We start from the raw sequence: 16,975 nt of genomic DNA on the forward strand, positions 1-16,975 counted from the left end.
GTTCATTAATGTTTAAGATTGCGAGTTGTCTCTTAGATTGCTATTTTGGGAGTAAAAGTTGAGGTTGATCTTGAGTTGGCGACGGGATGAGTAGGTTGCACCTTGTAATACCCTTGATTTTAAAAAGGATAGTCTCGGTATTTTTTAAAAATTATTTTAATTGCATTTAATTATTTAGTTGATTTTTTGGCTAATTGTTTACTTGTTTAATTGATTTAATTATTAGTTTTATTTCAGTTCAGCTATTTCAGTTAGGATATTATTAGGGGTCCACAATATGGATTCCCGAGTTGTGGTTTTAATTATTTACTGGTATCAGAGGATTGGAGAATTTTAGTATGGGATTTTTAATTATTATTTAGTTTTCTTTTCAGCTTATCTATTTATTTTTAATTCATCTTGTATTCCAGTGCTTGTTTAAATATTAATGTTTGATATCCCTCAGATCTGTGCTCGGACTTGATCACCCGTGGCTCTAGAATCGAGGGGTATCACAGTTGGTATCAGAGCACTTCAGGTTCAAGTGTCTCTAGGGATCTATCGTTTTAAGACTTCCGCGTAGCGTATTATTTTATTTAGAGCCTAAGATTAGGATTCGTTGTATTCTTTACGGTTCGGTTAAATCGTACTAATGTCTATTTTTCTACGTTAACAGAATGGTTAACGCTAGAAGAAGACGGGACAATCAGAGAAACAGGCAATGAAGAGAGGCGGCCCGTAGGCAGCGTCAGGAGGATGAGGGTCAGTTCTATGAGGAGCATGAGGAAGTTCAGCAGACTTGGGATTAGGGAGGAGATCCAGAGTTTCCTCCTCACATCAATGACCTTATTGCTCGGGCTATAGAAACAGGGGTAACCGTTGCACTTCGGAATCAGCCTCAAGTACAGCCGGCACCGTTACCAGCACCGGTTGTTCAGACTGATAGTTGGGAGAAGGCCAGGAGTTCTTTCATAAAGGGGAGCCCACCTGAGTTCACAGGCTCCACCGATGCGAGAGCAGCTCATCAGTGGAAACAGGATATCGAGCGACATCTTCGTTTAGTTCATTGCACGGAGGTTCAGAAGCAGATGCTTGCTACCTTCAAGCTAGTTGGGGATGCACTACAGTGGTGGGAGTCAGTTACCACCGCCGAGGAGAGGATGACATTGACTTACGATCAGTTCAGTGCACGCTTTGATAAAAAGTATTTCCCTTATGCAGTCAGGGCAGCCATGAAGACTGAGTTTCTTAATCTACAATAGGGGAACATGACAGTGGCAGAGTATGAGCAGCAGTTCACGCGTTTATCTCTCTTTGCACCAGAAGAGGTGGATACAGAGGAGAAGAAGCGCAACAGTTTCGTCAAGGGACTGATGTGGTATATCAAAAGAGCTATTACGGGTAGTCCAACCTATACTACCTATGCTCAGGTGGTAGACGCCGCTTTACAGTAGTATCAGTTGACCGTGGATATCAGACAGGCCAAGGGTGAGAAGCGGGGTGACAGAGACTCTGCTAATTAGTCAGCTGAGAAAGGGAATGGGAACGGACACCGACAAAATGACAAGGGCAAGTTCTAAGGACAACAGCCTTGGAAGAAGCACAAGGGTGATTCAGATGCTCCCAGGGATGTGGCACCTATTCAGCGACAGTAGAATGGGGGTCCACAGGCAGGACAGGGTCAGCCACTGGCTAACCGACAGAGGAGGCCATTTGGTACTTTTCAGGATAGTTGCTACACTTGTGGAGAGTATGGTTACACTTCCAGGTAGTGTCCTACAGTAAGACAGGGACATTGACAGCATGTGCAGCTGAGGCAGAGGGCGCTAGTGCCTTTACCAGCTCCACAGATTCCGCGCATTCAGGGACAGACCTTCCCGGCTTTACCAGCACTGCCGTAATCTCAGGGACAGGCACAGCAGTAGTTGCACTATGGCAGGGTGTACAACCCCATGCCACAGGATGTTCGGGCACCTCAGGCTGTTGAGGGTAAGTTTCCTATTCATGGTTTGCATGGACATGTTTTATTTGACACGGGTGCTACACACTCATTTGTAGCTAGGACTTTTATTGCTTTATCTGGGATGAGGACGAGGGTATACACCAAACCTCAGGGTATTTCTACATCATTGGGTGATACAGCCATTTTATATGAGAGTGATGGGCCTGTGACACTAGATATTAGTAGACTCAGATTTCTAGCCAATCTATTGGTCCTGGACATGCACACTTATGACGTGATACTTGGGATGGATTGGTTATCGCATTACCATGCCCAAGTTGATTGTTATGATAGGTCAGTTGTTTTCACCATACCTGGTCAAGACATGTTCGTCATCGCTATGCCGCGTTCTAGGGGGGTCACTAGCACCTTTTTGTTTCATATGAAGGAGGAAACGGAGGAGGGGACTACTGTAATATTGGATAACATACCAATTGTACAGGATTACCCGGATGTATTTCAGGAGATTCCAGGGTTGCCGCCTAGTCGCAAGATCGACTTTGTGATAGACTTTACTCCAGGCACTACGTCTATTGCTAGGGCACCGTATAGGATGGCACCAGTAGAGATACGCGAGCTGAGGGATCAGATTCAGTAGCTACTCAGCCAGGGTTTCATTCGCAGGAGTACTTCACCCTGGGGAGCACCGGTTTTATTTGTGAAAAAGAAGGATGGTTCACTCCGCTTGTATATAGATTACAGGGAGTTGAACAAGGTTACTATTCGTAACAAGTATCCTTTGCTCATGATTGATGACTTGTTTGATCAGTTGAAGGGAGCTACCTATTTATCTAAGATTGATATGCGGTCTGGATATCATCAACTTCAGGTTCGGGAGCAGGATGTTCCGAGGACAGCGTTTCTCACTAGATATGGATCTTATGAGTTTCAGGTGATGCCGTTCGGGTTGACTAATGCACCAGCGGTTTTCATGGATTTAATGAACAGAGTCTTCAAGGCTTACTTGGATCAATTTGTCATTGTCTTCATAGATGACATTTTGATTTACTCAAGGTCAGAGGACGATCATGCTAGACATCTTCGAATAATCTTGTAGACGCTTCGTGAGCACCAGTTGTATGCTAAGTTTGAGAAATGTGAATTTTGGCAGCGGGAAGTGAAATTTCTGGGTCACATGGTGTCAGAAAGGGGAATAGAGGTGGATCCAGCCAAGGTTTCAGCTGTGGTTGAGTGGGGACAGCCTACATCACCTACCGAGATTCAGAGTTTTCTCGGTTTGGCAGGATATTACAGGAGGTTCATCCAGGGGTTTTCAAAGATAGCGGGACCACTCACTCATTTGACTAAGAAGGGTGTACGATTCGTGTGGGATGAACATTATCAGGAAGCTTTTGATGAGCTGAAGACTAAGTTGACTTCTGCACCAGTTTTATCTACCCCACAGAGCGGGATAGAGTATCTTGTGTACACAGATGTTTCATTGCAGGGTCTTGGATATGTGTTGATGCAGGAGGAGCGACCGATTTCGTATGGATCTCGGAAGCTTAAGCCTCACAAGCTTAATTATCCAACGCATGATTTGGAGTTGGCAGCTGTGGTTTTTGCCTTACGTATTTGGAGGCATTATCTGTTGGGTGAGTCCTTCTGATTATTTAGCGATCACAAGAGTCTGCAGTATTTGTTCACTCAGCGGGAGCTGAATATGAGACAGCGCAGGTGGTTGGAGTTTGTGAAAGACTATCATTTTTCTATACAGTATCATCCAGGGAAAGCGAATATGGTGGCGGATGCACTCAATCGTCAACCTGTTGGTAGTCTTTCTGCTCTATTCACTACTGAGTGGAATGCGTTGAAGAGGGTGGATGAATTGTCGGATGCTTTCCTTGCTTGTATGATAGTTACACCTTCTATCATTCAAAAAGTTTTGAAGGCACAACTCACAGATCGACAGTGCATTGATAAAGTTGCAGAGATAGCTTCCGAAGAGGTTCTATTATACTATGTTGAGGCTGATGGAGGTTTAAGGGACAAGGGACGGTTAGTGGTACCTTCTGCTGATGAGTTGAAGAAGGATGTGATGACTGAGACTCACCACTCTGAGTTTTCGGTTCATCCAGGAGGTGACAAAATGTATCAGGATATGAAGTGGCAGTTTTGGTGGGCAGGTATGAAGAGGGACATTACTCTATTTGTCTCACAATGTAGTACTTGTCAGATGGTCAAGAATGATCATCAAAGGCCGCCAGGAGCTCTACAGCCACTGTCGATACCAGAGTGGACATGGTAGAGCATTTCTATAGATTTTGTGGAGGGATTGCCTAATTCGTTCAAGAATCACAATTCCATTTGGGTCATCGTTGATAGGTTAACCAAATCAGCTCATTTCTTACCTATTCGCACTGATTACACTTCGGAACAGTTAGCGAGACTTTACATTACAGAGATTATGAAGTTGCATGGCATTCCGTTATCTATTATATCGGATAGGGATTCGAGCTTTGTATTAGGGTTTTGGAAGAGTTTTCAGCAGGTTTTGGATACAGAGTTGCATCTTAGTACTGCTTATCATCCCCAGACTGATGGACAGACCGAGAGGGTTAATCAGATAATGGAGAATATACTTCGTTCTTGTGTCCTTGACTTTAAGGGCCATTGGGAGGAGTATTTGCCACTTGTGGAGTTCGCATATAACAATAGCTTTCAGAAGACTATTGGTATGGCACCATTTGAGGCATTATATGGCCGACCATGTAGATCTCCTGTTTGTTGGATGGAGGTTGGCGAGAGCAGATTTTTGGGTCCTGAGTTCATTAAGGATACTTCTGAGAAAATTGCTCTTATTAGGGATCGCATGCGCACTGCCCAGAGTAGGCAGAAGAGTTATGCTGATCGGCGTACTCGTGCTTTGGAGTTTAGGGTTAGAGATCAGGTTCTACTCAAAGTGTCGCTTATGAAAGGTGTCATGCGCTTTGGGAAGAAAGGTAAGTTGTCACCGCGGTTTGTCGGTCCATTCATGATCACGGATCGCGTTGGAGCTGTTGCTTATCGATTGGCACTTCCGGATCATTTGGATCACGACCACAACGTGTTTCATGTTTCCATGTTGCGAAAATTTTTGCGCGATGAGGATAGGTATCAGCACATAGATGTGGGTGAGATTGAGTTGCAACCGGATGCAACATATGTGGAGCCACCATGTCACATTATAGACCGTAAGGATCGTGTTCTTCGCAATAAAGTCATATCGTTAGTACGTGTCCAATGGAGTCACCATAATGAGGCTAAGTCTACTTGGGAACAAGAGGATGTCATTCGCTCACAGTTCCCAGATATAATGGAAGAAGGTAAGGGCGAATTTCGATGATGGAATTCCTTTTATTAGGGGGGAAGAATGTAATACCCCTGATTTTAAAAGGATAGTCTCGGTATTTTTTAAAAATTATTTTAATTGCATTTAATTATTTAGTTAATTTTTTGGCTAATTGTTTACTTGTTTAATTGATTTAATTATTTATTTTATTTCAGTTCAGTTATTTCAGTTAGGATATTATTAGGGGTCCACAATATGGATTCCCAAGTTGTGATTTTAATTATTTACTGGTATCAGAGGATTGGAGAACTTTAGTATGGGATTTTTAATTATTATTTAGTTTTCTTTTTAGCTTATCTATTTATTTTTAATTCATCTTGTATTCCAGTGCTTGTTTAAATATTAATGTTTGATATCCCTCGGATCTGTGCTCGGACTTGATCACTTGTGGCTCTAGAATCGAGGGGTATCACACACCTTTTGTTATGGTTTCCAGTGAAGAAGGCAGAAACTAAGTGTAATGTTGTTTGGTGACCATAGAGTATTGATCACAGATTGTGTTGAGCTAGGATGAGGAGTGACCTCTTGGGCTTGGTGACCTATTCTATTTGATTTATTTGTTTTGTGGCGTTGTGGGCGGGTGTGTGTGAGTGTGTGCAGGTGGCACCAGAAGGCTACCATACTGAGCGAGCTACGAGCACACAACTCAGATGAAATCGATATGGACATTCCATTGTGTTGGATGTCAGTCATGGTTGTAGGCATGACTTGAGTGTCCAGTTGGATACTAATGGGAGACCATTGTTTTGTAGTCGTTGTCTGCTACAGTTTTTGTGTTTGACCATTTAGCGTAGTGTTTGTTTTCCTCTGGGGGCTGTTTCTGTAGAATGCTACGTATGATTCTTTTTCTTGTAGCGGGTTGTTGACTATGGTGTTGGGTATCATGAGTGATGTGTGTTTTCGTGTCAAGTTGGCGTCACTTTTGAAGGAATGGTTGGTAGTGGAGGTTTGTTGTTTCCCAGGGATAAGAGTTGTGCAGTCATTTTGGGAAAGATTATCATGGGGTATTAGTACTTAAGGTTCTTGTATTATAGAGTAAGTTAGTTTAGAGGTGATCCCAGTATTCAGGAAGACAGTGGTGATTGATCGCATTATTGATGGTTTTAAGAAGACAGTTGGGTGTTGAGCATTTTGGATTTTTATGCTTATTTTGTTTGAGGATTTGTCAACATGGTGTTGCTATATGGATATTCCTTTCATGTGGTAAATAGTGGTAGTTGTGGTAAGTACTGAGAGTGGTGCTCATTTTATTGTTGTGATGGTGTTACATTAAGGTTATTGAAAGAAGAATCGCTTGGTAGTGGCATGATGGTTTGAGGGGGGTGATAGGCTTAAACCGTTGTCTTAAATGAATGGCAATGAGGGTGTTATGACGTGAAGTTTGGCATTGATGAGCATAATGGTTCGAGGTATGATCCGAATGTAGGTTGAAAATTATGAATGTTGTTCTGTGCTGACAGGTATGTCAGGGGATTGTGCGCCAGTTGAGGCGGTTATGGACGGATTAAACTTTTAGAACTAGTGAGAGTGGTGTTATCGGATGGGCACCTTTTTCTTTTGAGGAGTCAGTGGATAGTTGTGATTAAGGTTACGGGTCTTGCGCGCACAATGATTGAGGCAGTGTCGACTTCACAAGTAGAAGTGGAACAGATGATCAAGTGTTGTTATAATTCATAAAGTTTCACATTAGGGGATTATCAAGTAGGATGGGACGCAGTGTCCAATGTACATTGATGGTTCCTAGTGTTAGTTTGTTAAGGGTGCTGGTGCTTTTCTCTGATTGGTTTAGGTTAGCATGGGTGTTTTGGAGTCTCTTATGCGAGGTGTTTGTGTTGATAGGGTGTGACGGCTTGTTTGTGGCAAGGTTGTCTAGAATTGTGTTCGTAGTTCCGTATGTGTTCCAGTTGGGTTTACTCCTTGTGTGTAAGGAGTTCATTTCGTCTCAGAAGAGATTGGGTGTCTATGGTTGGATAATTGATGGATAACGTGTGACAGGTGGTCGGGTACACTTAGGCTTGAGTTGTTAGTCTCTTGAGAGAGCGGGGCTTGTTACCCTTTCCGTTTATTTTAGTCCTGGCAAGGACGTTGATTGTCACGAGTCTTGTTCTCCAATTAGGAGTTGTGCACATTCGTGGGTGGACAGGTTTAGGGGTGGTTTGTTATGCTGTTGGGGTTCGTTGGTAGAGGTTTTGGTTGAATGGGTCGACTCACTCCTATGGAGGGAGGTGGAGTCTTTAGGTTTTGTAGTGCTTGTTCTGTGAATGGTTTTGACTAGTAGGATGAGGCACAGGTTGCCGAGTGGGGACTGTGTTTCTAGTGTTATTAATTGCGGTGGCGGCAAGGATGTTGTCATGAAGGAAAGTTTAAGGATGAATAAGTGACGTGATGTGATGTGACTCATGTACTCGGATGATTTTGTAGGTGTCTAATTCGAGCAGTGTTTTGAGGATAAGTGTTGTTATTGCTTTAGAATTTTATGATTGGAGAAAGTGAATGTGTGATTCTATTGAGGGATAATAAGAATGATTGACTTTGATTTTGAGGTTACAGGTATGAGACGGTCATATTATGTGTTTTGAAGAAGTAATAATTAATTGAATGATCTTAGGGAGTTGTTTGTGTGGTATGGGGCTATGGAGAGAACATGGATCTTATGAGCTAGTCGATGATTAATGTATTTAATGTCATGTTATTATTAGTTGTTATGGGTTATGTGATTGAATGATTGAGATTCTTAGTGCTGGTATGTGATTGTATAGTTGTTGAGGTTATTTGGAGTGACGGATTGATTAGAGAGTGGATCTCGTGGTTGCTTTGAGAACTATGTAGAGTTGTGTTTGAGGTTTAGACCTAAGGATAGGAACGATATCTGTGTTGAGATCGGATTGAGGATGAGAATGGCCTGGCCAACCATTTCTCCTGAATCAATCCCTCTTCAGCACGATGTCGGGTCAAAGGTCGTTCCGATTTGTTGGTGATAGTGAGAGTATGGTACTATGCGTTGTGTTGATACGACAATGTGGATTTACATGATTTATCTTGGGTGACGAAAGGTGTTAGGTGGTATTGGGTGTTTGATAACAAGTTAGTAGTACAATCATTGATTATAGAGAATCTCGTTTTGAGGATTTGTGTTCAGAACACAAGCTAGTACATTTTATTGTTTTGGTGACTCATGATTGAATAATTGTTGGGGGATTCATCATTTTGTTATCTTGAGGTTGACCAGTATTATAATTATCGGTTAGTGTGGTTGGTGGTCATTGTATGATTTTGTAGGAGTATAGGTATGTTGGATGACGAGTATTGGTTGGACGGTGACGTGTACATTGGGTTTGAGTCTGATTGTGTGTTGGATGAGGTTCCTCATTTAGGGTCTGGGTTGCCCTTTAGAAGGATGAGTGTGATAGGATGCTATCATGTTTCGGGGTTTTGTGACCATTCTCCTTCGAGCTCCAAGGTATTATGTAGTAGTGTAGAAGAGACCAGTGTTGGTCTTAAGTCGAGTATAGGATTCAGTGGGTTTTGTGCTTGATGTTGTGAGTGATGAGTTCCCTCATGGGGTGGTAATCATTGAGTTTTCTGGCGGTAGTGTGTGATTGCCTATTGACGCTGGTGTCAAAAGTAATATGGTTGTTGAGTTTTTAGTCTCGGAATTTTGTGGGGTGTTCTTCGAAAGACTGTGGTTGTGAGCCTCCTTCTTTTAAGGAGGGTAAATTTTGAGGACAAAATCTCTTTAAGGAGGGTAGATTGTGACGTTTCTGATTTTCGGCACTTTCCATTTTTCCGGAATTTCTTCGAAGTAAGAGTATTTCTATCTTTTCACGTTTTTCGTGTGGAATTGTGGTTGGATCCAATTGCATTTGGTGCATTTTAATTTATATGATGGTGTGACATTTAAATGGTGATGCATTTTATATGGTGTAAAATTTCAAGTAAAAGATAATGAGAAAAGAAATAAAATTCGTGGGGCCCACCACTATATTAAAAGTGGTCTAGAGACCACAATTCTGTCTTCTTATTTCTCTCTCCCGTAAGTTCCTCTCTCTCACTCTTGTTCTTACTTTTTCTTTTTCATTTTACTTCAAATCTTTGAAGCTTGATTCCATCTTCAATCCTTGGAGTTTTTGAGTGCTGTTTGAGGCAAACAAAGAGCACGACGAGCTCTACGCATGTGTACCAGAAATTCCAGCTTTGAGCCTCCCTAGGGACTTCGAACATTTTAAGGGTTTTGTTTAAAATCAAGGTAGGGGTTCTTAATCCATGAAGTCTTGTGCTTTAGTGAATTAATCCCTTTTAAACTGTTGTTTAGCATGATCAATTTGTTTAGAACTTTAGTAAATTGTTGGTTGTTATGTGTATACATTAATTGTGCAACTATGTGTGGTAAATGAGTTATGTAAAGAGCATGTTTATGGGATGGTTTATATATGTTCATCTTGCTAAAATTATATTGTATAAAAACATGTTGTAATTTCTTTAGAAATCCTTATGAAACTATGCTTCGATTACTAAAGTTGAATTGGTTATGGAATAATAGACATGTACATGGTATTAATGCATCCGTGCATTTGCATTGGGCATGAAGTGGGAGAATTTTTCCTTTGAAATAAAAAGTGGAATTTTGGGAAATAATTTTTATGAAATGGTTTTATGAAAACCCGGTCGCCGCGGGGGTACCAAAGGGCCGGAGTATTAATATAGTCTAAAGGGAACTAGGGAGTCGCCCTAGCGTGGTTGAGTTAGCTGGGCCCCATAATGATGCCGCGGGGATACTAAGGGTCAGGGACACTAGCCAATCCTTCTCTCATGTCGCTGCGGGGTCACCAAATGGCGGGTTATATTAACAGTTTGAAAGTGATGGTTTCGAATGTTGAAAATGGGAAATGACATCAGCATGCATTGCATTCCATGGCATTGCATTGATTGTATTTGAATTTGGTTAGCATGTTGTATTATCCCGACATTGTGTGATCCCCATTCCTATTGATCTATTATTTGTATAGATTCACAAGAACACAAGATGCGTGTCTTAAGTGCTACCTACTGAGCTTTATGCTCACCCTATTATTTAATAATTTTTTTTCAGGAAACGGGAAAGAAGTGGCAGATGACTTTCCACCACAGGCCTAATTTGGATTAGAAGACTTCTTTTTGCTATTTTTGTATTAAGTCCCATATTTTTGTAAAATCTTAGTTTGCTATATTTGGTATAGAGATTTGTGAACTGTTGCTATTGTAACTATATTTTGGGACTGTAATTATGATAATTTGGATTAAACGGTATGTTGATGTTTCACCATGAAATGAGCCATGTTAAGGTATAATGAACGGATGGATGGGATGTTGGAGTATATTAATTGTATTATGTGTTGGGATTGGTTGGAGGTGTTTTGAAAGGGCAAGAAGGGCCATTGTGTTTTTTTTATTTGAGCAGGTGGTTGTAGTCCTCTTTTTAGGAGAGGTCATGCCAAATTTTTTTTTAAAAAAAGGTATCAGTTTAGGGTCGTTACATTTTATTTTTGACCAACAAGTAAAAATAACACATATATACTTTATTTGCTGCAGAAATGCACATGGGCTTATGCAGCCCACATGGTTAAGACCCTCCACCTTGGTGCCAAGGGTCATGGGTTTAAAACTCCCTTCAAGCGCCAAAATATTCTTTTTAATTAAAAGACGTAGCTTACATGGCAGGAGGTGTGCCAGGCTACTGTAGAGGAGGCTGGCGGCCACGTGGCAGGCTGCTGTAGAGAGGTGTATGGCGGCCACGTGGCAGCGTCGGAGACATCTTCTAACATTTGTATGTTGTATAACAGTAGGCTGCTGTAGGAGTAGGCGCAGTAAAGTAAAGTAGGATACTCTTACGGGCCAGAAAAGTAAAGTAGGAGTAGGCGCAGCAGCTATGTGCGCAGAAGCATCACCAGAGACATCAGATAAAGCCTGAGAAATTAGGCACGCCTTCACCATTACTGAAGCATCACCAGAGGCATCAGATAAAGTCTGAGAAATCAAGCATGCCTTTACCATTAGTTTATTTTTTGTTTTTGTTTTTTTTGAAAATGAACTACCCATACGCTCTCCTTCTTCACCTATTCTCCTTATTTAAAGAGTATAGAAGAGTAAGCTGTTACCTTTATAACCTGTCATCACCTTTCAAGGTAAATGTCTTTTTCTTCCATTGTTATTTCCATGTGATGGATAATATTAATGTAGACATGGGAGACAACGTTCAGTCTTCAATTTCGGACGCTGATCTGAAACATTTTCGATTGATTGCTGCATTTTGCTCGACCAGTTGGTTCATACCTTGACTAAGGTTCTAAACATGTTGTTCCAATGCTGGAACACGCTCCCCGTCTTCCAGAGCACGCCTTGACATGCTCTCATGATGGGATGCGTGCACGGAATGTTCTCCCCTTAGGTGGTCGTCCCCGAGGCGAGCTTGGTTGTGGTGATGGTGTAATTGACGGTCACTATCATGATGCGACTGGTTCATACCATGCTCATGATGGTGACTGTCATCATCGTGCGATTGATTTCTGCCATCAGGTTGATGGTGGCTGCTACCATCATGTGATTGGTCTTGGTGGCTTCCTCCATTAAGACGCAAGGGGTGCTGACTTCCTTCTCCAAGATGGACTCCGGATCACAACATCATTGTTATTCTAGGAAACTAATATCATTTCCCACAGACGGCGCTAACTGATGATGCGAGATTCTGCGGCGACCCGAAACGACGTCGTACCTGAAAAATGAAGAGAAAGGTGATCGAGTACTGGAGTAGTACCGGCCTAAAAGCCTCCGACGATCAAGTCAGTGCTAGATTAGGAGGTTGGAAAGAAAGTTCAAAACTCTCTTAGGGATTTGTGTCGTACTTTTATGTTAACCTGAAAGCCCTCTTTATAGGGGTGTCAAGTTGTATTGAAGGAGGAGTAGTATTCCTTATATTTTTCCAACACGGAAGGGAGAACATATTCTTATCCTTATCCAAGATAGTGGAGTTTATCCTGATTTACAGCTTTGTGTGACGGTCAAACTTCCTAGCTGAAGACTCCTCATCACCATCATAATTATTCTTCTATCTTTTGTTATTTTACTATTGTTTATTTTTTCTATTGCAAATTGTTTTTCTTATAATAATTGACTTTTTAAAATCGTTTTTAATGATTTTATCCAATTCTTCCATTTAAATTAGTCTCTCTCTTTTTACCTAAACATTCATAGATCTTCTAATTTGTGTTCATACCATATTAGGCTATTTTATTTCATCTTATCACTAACACATTTTAGTTATTATTTAATTAACCGCTACCACTCTATAAGCAATATATTAAGAGATGTGTGTTTGTGTGCGTGATCATATGATAAAGAATAATTTTGGGATGTGACCTTTGAGTCCAGATTCACGTGTAACAACTTAATCCAACAAATTACATTGAGAATCGATTTAATAAGTTCACTTTTGAAATAAATTTTTGGCATCAACACATTATTTCGAGACATCAACACCATATTGTTGAACTCAAAATAAATTGTTCAACTTATAATTTGTTAGCATTATGGAACCATGTTACACTCAAAAAATACGTAAGTTGTTAAACATACTGAGAGAATCCAAACTCACAGTGTTTTTCCTTGTGAAACAAATAGTCAATGACAAATAAGAATAACATATCAACGCATCTGCCCAACAATTCCACAATTACTTAGAAAACACACACAAACATACCAAAGAAAAAGGGGGAAAAATAAAATTCTACAGATAAAGAGAAGAGAGTGTAAATCAAAATTTTGAAGTCGTTCCAAGTAGATAACTACACAGCTACACATCTTTCATGCTCGTCAGGTATAGCAAAATAGGATATCGCTAGACACTCCAGTCATTGGATTGGGCACAGTCACAGTACACACTTTCAATGAAGATGCATATACACAAATGACAAAACAATCACCTCCCACCATCTAGTGGCAGAACAATATGCCCTCTCGTGCTATCATACTCACCTGTTGTCTTATAAGCAACTCCAAATCCATAAGAGTCCGACGTGTCACCTAGCAGGTACTTAGTTTCTTCAGAATTCAATTCATTGTTAACCCATGGAGGTTTCTCCATCTTTCTTAGTCCCTCCAATTCCATTGCTACTTCTTTCATGCTAGGTCTTTCCTCCCCATTTACTCGTAAACACCTCTTTGCAAGAACAGCAACCTCTTTGAGTTGCTCAATAATTCCTTCATGAACAATACTGTGGTCAAGAACTTCAAATAAACGTTCTTCTTTCAACGCAGAAAGAAAATAAATAGCTAGATTTCTCTCCTTCTCTGGCCTGTCAAATGAGACTGCCTTCCTTCCCGTTAACAGCTCCACAAGGACAACCCCAAAGCTATAAACGTCGCTTTTCTCAGTCAATTGACTTGTCTGCAAGTACTCAGGGTCCAAGTATCCAAGAGTTCCTTGAACCATTATAGATAATTGCATTTGATCAAAGGGAACTAACCTCGATGCTCTAAAGTCAGACACTTTTGCAGTGTAATTGTCATCTAAGAATATGTTTGTAGGCTTGACATCTCTATGGATGATAGGAATCAAAGCTGCAGAATGCAAATAAGACAGTACTCCGGCAGTTTCTGCTGCTATCCTTAGACAAGTTTGGCAGGAAAGTGAAGACTTCTTAGTTTTATTATGTATGTGGTCATGGAGAGTTCCGTTTGTGATGAACTCGTAAACTAATAAAGGGACTTCTGTCTCCAAACAACAACCCAAAAGTTTGACCACATTTCTGTGATTGATTTGGGAGAGTACAATGACCTCGTTGATGAATTGTTCTATTTGGCTTTGATCCACTAATTTGGACTTCTTGATGGTTACTACTCTGTTATCCGTTAAAGTTCCTTTGAAAACTATACCATAACCTTCTCGTTCTACAATCCTGTCATCACTGTAGTTGTCAGTAGCCTTTTTGAGCTCTTCGGCTGTGGAAAATTGTTGCTGTTTCTGTGGATCCTTCCCGTCTAGAGAGTTGCTGTTGCAACATTAAACCACCATTTTGCTGAAAGAACTTCTCTTTGAGCCTAATGAGCTTTCTTTTCTTGAGTCCCAGGTACAACCAAGTGAAACCCACAAGTAGAACTGAAACACTTATTGCAATACCTGCATTTGAAATATTGAAAATTCATTGTTGTAAAGAATTTTCAGACTTCTATTTGGTTAAGTCATTGATTGTCCAGAACTCGGAACATTTCAGAGAACTGCAAATCAGAAGAAAAATTCTTGTCACACTCATCCTACAAATAGTGGATTAAGCACACAAATCTCTCAGCTTTGGTGTGACTTAGATAAATTCCTTTGTACTATTAATTATGGAAGTAAATTTGTAACACCGTTCTGCAATTTGACTCAGAAAAACCACCGAGGCATATATAGCTTAAATCTTAGCTACTCTTGATCATTTATTAAATTTCACTCTTACCTATTGCTCGGATAACTATCCTTAATGTGAATGTATGACTGATTTGTTTTTGCAAAATGTGAAATGTAATGATGAAAAACAGTTAATTTGTTTTCCTCTCAAGTCCAATTGCTATATCAATTTGTCTTGAAACTTGAAAGTTTTAGCTTATGATGACTTGCCAGCAGATGACTTTCCAATGGACACAATTTGTCAGCATGAAAAAATCTCTCCATAAAATAATTTGGAGAAGTTATTTGTATATTGCTCCTCTGAACTAAAATAAAACTCTCAAGTTGTCCTCCCATGGCTTTCAGACTGGTGCAAATAGCCAGTTTAGACAATTTTATTATCTTCACATGATCTTGTTTGTCTCTATTCAATCTATTTTAATGGATTGAGGACCTTCATAAACCACATACCTAGGGAATAATGGAAAATTTCATAATTCATATGTGTGTCATTTTTCTGAACAATCTATAAATTAAGCTACAACTTTTTTTTGGCAAAAAATGATTCCATTTACTCTGACATTAAAATTGCAGCTAGTTAATGGGAACAAGTAAAATAAGACCACACATTTTACTTGTTAGATTTTGAAACTTTTTTTATTTTTTATTTTTAGGTAATTAAGCTCATATTCTTACCTAAAACAATCTTAATTACCAGTAGTTGATCAACAGTGCAGCCACTTCCATTTTTTCTGCCATCTCCATGGTACCCCTTAGGACAAGAACACGTGTAATTCCCGGCCGTATTTTCACAAATTTTTCACGCTCGTTGAGTGTTTGATCATTACATTCATTGATATCTGCAGGACAATAGAAGAGAAATGAATCATTAAACAAATTACTATAGGTAATATAATGAAAATCAATGAACATATATATACCCAACAATGAATGTGATAGATACATACCTTGGCAACCATTAGGAAGGTATGGGTTTCCATTGTAACCTTCCGAGCAATTGCAACGATACCCAGAACCATAATCAACCTCATAATAGTTGCTGTTATCTTTACATGCATATCCAGAGGACTTTCTTGCAACTTCACACGATGTCTCATTTCCGATTGCCCAATCAAGCACCACCGGAAGCTTGTTTACCTTCTTTAAATCACTAAGATTGTTGGAGGAGAAGTTGAACCTATCCTCTTGTATGATTGAAAAAGATATCCAATGTCAGTTCATAAAATCTTACTCCTTTTGGGATCGATGTTTGGCAACAACCAATTCCAGAGCAAGACCAGTTGGTAACATAGTCTATGCTGTCACATACTGATATGCACCCACTGGCATAATTTTTACTACCTTGGTAACCTTGAATGGTCGCGTAAGTGTCACAACCAATTGCTGTAAACTTGTTTCTGGTACTAGAAATTCTGAATTTGGACAGCCTGAGCCAGGGTACGTTATGTGCGGCCTGTGCACCCGATTTCTTGTAGCAATCGCGGGCTATATACTGCATGATTTGCAGCTGGCCATGGAATGAAATGTTGGTGATATCAATACTACTGTTTGTTAGAAAAGGTTTGGGAGGATTGAAAGTGTTGTTACAAGTTATGAGAAATTCGTCGTTGTAGTAGCAGCCCGGTTTTGTCCCAAATGGAAATGGGATGCTAACGTTGCCGCAGCTGTCTTGGCAACCTGGCTTGGCTTGAGCACTTGTTGGTGCTGCCATGGTTGCTAAAACAACTCCCACCAGATTCAGTTGCAGAAGGCTTTGTTTCTCGTGGACACTTAAGATACTGGTTGTTGGTCGTTTATAGAATACTTCACTGGAAGACCAATTCAATGCACTGTGATAAAAGAATAGAACTATATGGTGTACTTGATGGGACATGACATAAAGCATTGAGATTTGAGAGCTCTGACGTTCTGATTTTACAGACTTTTGAAAATGAAAGGAGAAGTAACAACCGATTTAAAAAAATAAATAAAAAAAGAGAATGAGAAATGGTCCAGGGTGTTCCATTTGTAAATTGCTCAATAATTTTTGTTTTTTGCTTTTTTTTTTTTTTTTTTTCGTTTACTTCAAAAAAAAAAAATTTTGGACAAAAAAACTCACACATTTATCTATAAGGAGGAAATAACACATTTCAAAAACAAAAATTTAAATTAAAAAAAAACACTAAACTAAGTTATAACCTTTAATAATTTTTATTAAATTTGTTTTAGATTTCAACAAATGTTCAAATGTGTTTGTAACATA

General features: G+C 40.0%; 1 pseudogene; it reads right to left on the minus strand.

Moving 5' to 3' along the window:
- LOC132272891 (uncharacterized) overlaps positions 1–16,606 on the minus strand; it is a 29,014-nt pseudogene extending 12,408 nt beyond the window's left edge.
- Between the last annotated feature and the right edge of the window lie 369 nt (positions 16,607–16,975).

Source organism: Cornus florida, unplaced genomic scaffold (genome assembly GCF_030987335.1).
Source record: "Cornus florida cultivar Cherokee Brave unplaced genomic scaffold, ASM3098733v1 CherokeeBrave_3.0.0_Hap2_Chr09, whole genome shotgun sequence".
Taxonomy (NCBI): domain Eukaryota; kingdom Viridiplantae; phylum Streptophyta; class Magnoliopsida; order Cornales; family Cornaceae; genus Cornus; species Cornus florida.